The 6,646-nt window shown below is 42.1% G+C and overlaps 1 non-coding gene across 1 annotated transcript; it reads right to left on the bottom strand.

Moving 5' to 3' along the window:
* Positions 1-497: 497 nt before the first annotated feature.
* Positions 498-579, bottom strand: trnal-aag (transfer RNA leucine (anticodon AAG)). Its single transcript has one exon. It is a non-coding gene; the product is annotated as a tRNA-Leu (tRNA).
* Between the last annotated feature and the right edge of the window lie 6,067 nt (positions 580-6,646).

Genomic DNA, 6,646 nt, shown 5'->3' with positions numbered 1-6,646 from the left:
TATTTTGGAAAAATTACACCCTTCACACACATATACAAATTATCCAGCACTCTAGCCAAATCGTTACTTCGGCTAGTTAGCTACTAAAGTATATGCAGTGCAGAGGCAACTCTGTAGCACGAAATACCAGAGCTAGTTAACATTTTACATTACATTTACATAGTTAACGTTACTAGCTTTAAAACGATTTGTCCCACATAACGTGTCTCACATAGCTATAGCTAGCTAATATAGTTCGTAGATATCTTTAAATGTTGCACTTTCACCGGGCTGAAGTGAATTATGTTTCTGTGCCTAGCGTTGACAACACATTTAAATGTACTGCTCAAGAATCAATACACCACGGAGTACCGCAGGTTTAAAAAGTCTGGACAATGCACCACTGGAAAAACACGTTCTACATGTTGTATTTGAGTGCGTGACGTATGCACATGAAATATAATTGATTATAGTAGTAACTATAAAATATTTTTTCAAAACGTCAAACAAAAAACTACTGGCAGCGGCGGGATTCGAACCCGCGCCTCCGAAGAGACTGGAGCCTTAATCCAGCGCCTTAGACCGCTCGGCCACGCTACCGATGGGATTTACTTGATGTGTTAGGGTTTTTAACTCAGCCAAAGAAGATAATATGTTTCTACTCATTAGTTTTTTTGATGGAAAAGTTTTAATTCCTTCAAAATCAGTAGACCTATCCCACTAGTTATCTCCCAATGGTACTGAAAACGTGTGTTTTTCTTCAGAACGCAGAAACACCAACCTTGTACACTACCGCCATCTACTGGTTGAAGATGCAGTGCAATAACTATCACGCACCAATCAGACAAGGTCAACTTTTTATTTTGTATTTATTTTTATTTAACCTTTATTTAACAAGGCAAGTCAGTTAAGAACAAATTATTATTTACAATGACGGTCTACCAAAAGGCCTCCTGCGGGGACGGGGGCTGGGATTAAAAATAAAATAAGAAACAAAGCCACATCATGACAAGAGAGACACCACAACACTAAAAGAGTGTTGTGGACATGAAAACACAGCATGATAGCAACACAGCATTACAACAACATGGTAGCAACACAGCATTACAACAACATGGTAGCAACACAACATGGCAGAAGCACAACATTGTAGCAGATCAAAACATGGTATAAACATTATTGGGCACAGACAACAGCACCAAGGGCAAGAAGGTAGAGACAACAATAAATCACGTGAAGCAGCCACAATTGTCAATAAGAGCGTTCATGATTGAGTCTTTGAATGAAGAGATTGAGATAAAATTGTCCAGTTTGAGTGTTTTTTTGCAGCTTTTTCCAGTCACTAGCTGCAGCGAACTGAAAAGAGGAGCGACCCAGGGATGTGTGTGCTTTGGGGACCTTTAACAGAATGTGACTGGCAGAACGGGTGTTGTATGTGGAGGATGATGCCTGCAGTAGATATCTCAGATAGGGGGGAGTGAGGCCTAAGAGGGTTTTATAAATAAGCATCAACCAGGGGGTCTTGCGACGGGTATGCAGAGTTTAGAGTGCAGTGATGTGTCCTATAAGGAGCATTGGTGGCAAATGGAATGGCCCGAATGGTAAAGAACATCTAGCCGCTCGACAGAACCTTTACCTGCCGATCTATAAATGATGATGAAACTTGATGATGTCTAAGTCTATTAAAGTTATCTCGTTGTGCCTAAACAAAACAATGTGAACTAACAACACAACAACCTTAAATTAGGAAAACTAGATATTTCTGCAGCCAGATCAGCTTGTTAATATGATACATACTGATGCAGTAGTTATTAATAATCAAGTAATCACATAACATTATTTGTGACTCAATAACCTTGTGGGATAACGATAATGCTTTATCCTCAGCCTGAGCATAAGATAGTGCACAATGACGTAGCCTAGTTGTGATTTGTGTCATAGTGACTCGTGACTGTCTCAACTCCTCGCTATGTAGTGGTGCATTGCTGCTGTATGCTGAGAGGTAGGGACCCTTTAGTCCTGAAGCCTATCCTATCCTGAAGCCTATCCTATCCTGAAGCCTTATAGACTGATTGTTATGATAATCGCCGTTCTATTTACATAGCTAACCTATTCTTCTTTTCCTCCTCACTACTCTCTCTCTCTCTTTCACATTCTGTTTAACTCTCTCTTTCTGTCTCACATTCTGTGTAACTCTCTCTCTCTTTGACATTCGGTGTAACTCAATTCAATTAAATTCAAGGGGCTTTATTGGCATGGGAAACATATGTTAACATTGCCAAAGCAAGTGAAGTAGATAATATACAAAAGTGAAATAAACAATAAAAATGAACAGTGAACATTACACTCACAGAAGTAACTCTCTCTCACATTCTGTGTAACTCTCTCTTTCTCTCTCACATTCTGTGTAACTCTCTTTCTCACATTCTGTGTAACTCTCTCTCTCTTTCACATTCTGTGTAACTCTCTCTTTCTCTTTCACATTCTGTGTAACTCTCTCTCTCTCTTTCACATTCTGTGTAACTCTCTCTTTCTCTCTCACATTCTGTGTAACTCTCTCTTTCTCTCTCACATTCTGTGTAAACTCTCTTTCTCACATTCTGTGTAACTCTCTCTCTCTTTCACATTCTGTGTTACTCTCTCTCTCACATTCTGTGTAACTCTCTCTTTCTCTCACACATTCTGTGTAAACTCTTTCTCACATTCTGTGTAACTCTCTCTCTCACATTCTGTGTAACTCTCTCTTTCTCTCACACATTCTGTGTAACTCTCTCTTTCTCTCTCACATTCTGTGTAACTCTCTCTCTCTCTTTCACATTCTGTGTAACTCTCTCACATTCTGTGTAATTCTCTCTCTCTTTCTCACATTCTGTGTAACTCTCTCTCTCTTTCACATTCTGTGTAATTCTCTCTTTCTCTTTCACATTCTGTGTAACTCTCTCTCTTTCACATTCTGTGTAACTTTCTCTCTCTTTCACATTCTGTGTAACTCTCTCTTTCTCTCTCACATTCTGTGTAACTCTCTCTCTCTCTTTCACATTCTGTGTAACTCTCTCTCTCTTTCACATTCTGTGTAACTCTCTCACATTCTGTGTAATTCCCTCTTTCTCTCACACATTCTCTGTAACTCTCTTTCTCACACTGTGTAACCTTCTCTCTCACACTGTGTGTAACTCAATTCAAATCAAGAGGATTTTTTGACATGGCAAACATATGTTTAAATTGCCAAAGCAAGTGAAATAGATAATAAACAAAAGTTAAATAAACAATCAAAAATTAACAGTAAACTTTACACTCACAAACGTTTCAAATGAATAGAGACATTTCAAATATCATATTATGTCTATATACAGTGTTGTAACGATGTGCAAATAGTTAAAGTACAAAAGGGAAAATACATTTACATACATCTGGGTTGTATTTACAGTGGTGTTTGTTCTTCACTGGTTGCCATTTTCTTGTGGAAACAGGTCACAAATCTTGCTGCTGTGATGGCACACTGTGGTACTTCACCCACTACATATTTATCAAGATTGGGTTTGTTTTCGAATTCTTTGTGGGTCTGTGTAATCTGAGGGAAATATGTGTCTCTAATATGGTCATACATTTGGCAGGAGGTTAGGAATTGCAGCTCAGTTTCCACCTCATTTTGTGGGCAGCGTGCACATAGCCTGTCATCTCTTGAGAGCCAGGTCTGCCTACGGCGGCCATTCTCAATAGCAAGGTTATGCTCACTGAGTCTGTACATAGTTGTTTCACAAAGACATGGCGGTTGGAGTCAAAAATCTCAAATTTGGATTCATCAGACCAAAAGCCAGATTTCCACTGCTCTAATGTCAATTACTTTTGTTTCTTGGCCCAAGCAAGTCCATTCTTATTCTTGGTATCCCTTAGTAGTGGTTTCTTTGCAGCAATTCGACGATGAAGGCCTGATTCACAGTCTCCTCTGAACAGTTGATGTTGAGATGTGTCTGTTACTTGAACTCTGAAGCATTTATTTGGGCTGCAATCTGAGGTGCAGTTAACTCTAATGAACTTATCCTCTGCAGCAGAGGTAACTCTGGGTCTTCCTTTCCTGTGGCGGTCCTCATGAGAGCCATTTTCATCATAACGCTTGATGGTTTTTGCGACTGCATTTGAAGAAATTGTCAAAGTTCTTGAAATGTTCCACATTGACTGATCTTGACATGTTCTTGCCATTATATGGACTTGGTGTTTTACCAAATAGGGCTATTTTCTGTATACCAACCCTACCTTTTCACAAAACAACTGATTGGCTTAAATGCATTAAGAAGGAAAGAAATTCCACCATTTAACTTTTAACAAGGCAAACCTGTTAATTGAAATGCATTCCAGGTCACTACTTCATGAAGCTGGCGACTACTGCAAGATGGCGTCGACAGAGATGGTCGCCTCGCTTCGAGTCCTTAGGAAATTATGCAGTATTTTTTATTTTTTTAATGTATTATTTCTTACATCGTTGGCCCAGAAAATCTAACGTGCTATTACATACAGCCGGGAAGAACTATTGGATATAAGAGCGACGTCATTTTACCAACGTTATAACCAGGAATACGACTTTCCCGAAGCGGATCCTTTGTTCAGACCACCACCCAGGACAATGGATCTAATCCCAGAGGCTGATCCAAAACAACATCGCTGTAGAAGGGGTAGACAGAGTGACCTCCTGGTCAGACTTCGGAGGCGTGCACACCACCCACCACTTCTGAGTATATTACTCACCAATGTCCAGTCTCTAGACAACAAGGTGGACGAAATTAGGGCAAGGGTTGCCTTCCAGAGAGACATCAGAGATTGTAACATTCTCTGTTTCACAGAAACATGGCTCTCTCGGGATATGTTGTCGGAGTCGGTACAGCCACCAGTTTTCTTCATGCGTTGCGCCGACAGAAATAAACATCTCTCTGGGAAGAAGAAGGGAGGGGGTGTATGCTTCATGATTAACGACTCATGGTGTAATCATAACAACATACAGGAACTCAAGTCCTTTTGTTCACCTGACCTAGAATTCCTTACAATCAAATGCCGACCACATTATCTCCCAAGAGAATTCTCTTTGATTATAGTCACAGCTGTGGATATCCCCCCCAAGCAGATACCACGACGACCCTCAAGGAACTTCACCGGAATCTATGTAAACTGGAAACCATTTGTCCTGAGGCTGCATTTATTGTAGCTGGGGATTTTAACAAAGCTAATTTGAGAACAAGGCTACCTAAATTCTATCAGCACATTGACTGTAGCACCCGCACAGGCAATACACTGGACCACTGCTACTCTAACTTCTGTGATGCATACAAGGCCCTCCCCCGCCCTCCCTTTGGCAAATCCGACCACCTTGCTCCTACCGTCCTACAGGAAGAAACTCAAACAGGATCTACCCGTGACTAGAACCATTCATCGCTGGTCTGACCAATCGGAATCCACGCTTCAAGATTGTTTTGATCACGCGGACTGGGAAATGTTCCGGGAAGCCTCAGAGAATAACATCGATTTATACGCTTACTTGGTGAGGGAGTTTATAAGGAAGTACATTGGAGATGTTGTACCCACTGTGACTATTAAAACCTACCCTAACCAGAAACCGTGGATAGATGGCAGGATTCGCGCAAAACTGAAAGCGTGAACCACCGCATTCAACCATTGAAAGATGACTAGGAATATGGCCGAATATAAATAGTGTAGTTAATCCCTCCGCAAGGCAATCAAACAAGCGAAATGTCGATATAGGGACAAAGTGGAGTTGCAATTCAACGGCTCAGACATGAGACGTATGTAGCAGGGTCTACAGGCAATTACGGACTACAAAAAGAAAACCAGCCATGTCACGGACACCGATGTCTTCCAGACAAACTAAACACCTTCTTTGCCCGCTTTGAGGATAATACAGTGCCACCGATGCAGCCCACTTCCAAGGACTGTGGGCCCCCCTTTCCTTCTCCATGGCCGACGTGAGTAAGGCATTGAAACGTGTTAACCCGCGCAAGGCTGCTGGCCCAGGCGGCATCCCTAGCCACGTCCTCAGATCATTTGCAGACCAGCTGGCCGGTGTGTTTATGGACATATTCAATCATTCCCTATCCCAATCTGCTGTCCCCACATGCTTCAAGATGGCCACCATTGTTCCTGTACCCAAGAAGGCAAAGATAACTGAACTAAATGACTATCACCCCGTAGCACTCACTTCTGTCATCATGAAGTGCTTTGAGAGACTAGTCAAGGATCATATCACCTCCACCTTAACTGCCACCCTAGACCCACTTCTGTTTGCATACCGCCCCAACAGGTCCACAGACGATGCAATCGCCATCACACTGCACACTGCCCTATCCCATCTGGACAATAGGAATACCAATGTAAGAAGGCTGTTCATTGATTACAGCTCAGCATTCAACACCATAGTACCCTCCAAGCTCATCATTAAGCTTGAGGCCTTGGGTCTCAACCCTGCCCTGTGCAATTGGGTCCTGGACTTTCTGAAGGGTCGCCCCCAGGTGGTGAAGGTAGGAAACAACATCTCCACTTCGCTGATCCTCAACACTGGGGCCCCACAAGGGTGCGTTCTCAGCCCTCTCCTGTACTCCCTGTTCACTCATGACTGCGCGGTCATGCACACCTCCAACTCAATCATCAAGTTTGCAGACGA

The sequence above is a fragment of the Salmo salar genome, chromosome ssa18 (genome assembly GCF_905237065.1).
Source record: "Salmo salar chromosome ssa18, Ssal_v3.1, whole genome shotgun sequence".
In the NCBI taxonomy this organism is placed as follows: Eukaryota; Metazoa; Chordata; class Actinopteri; order Salmoniformes; family Salmonidae; genus Salmo; species Salmo salar.
Note: the sequence above shows the minus strand (reverse complement) of the source record. Positions and strands in the feature narration are given on the sequence as shown.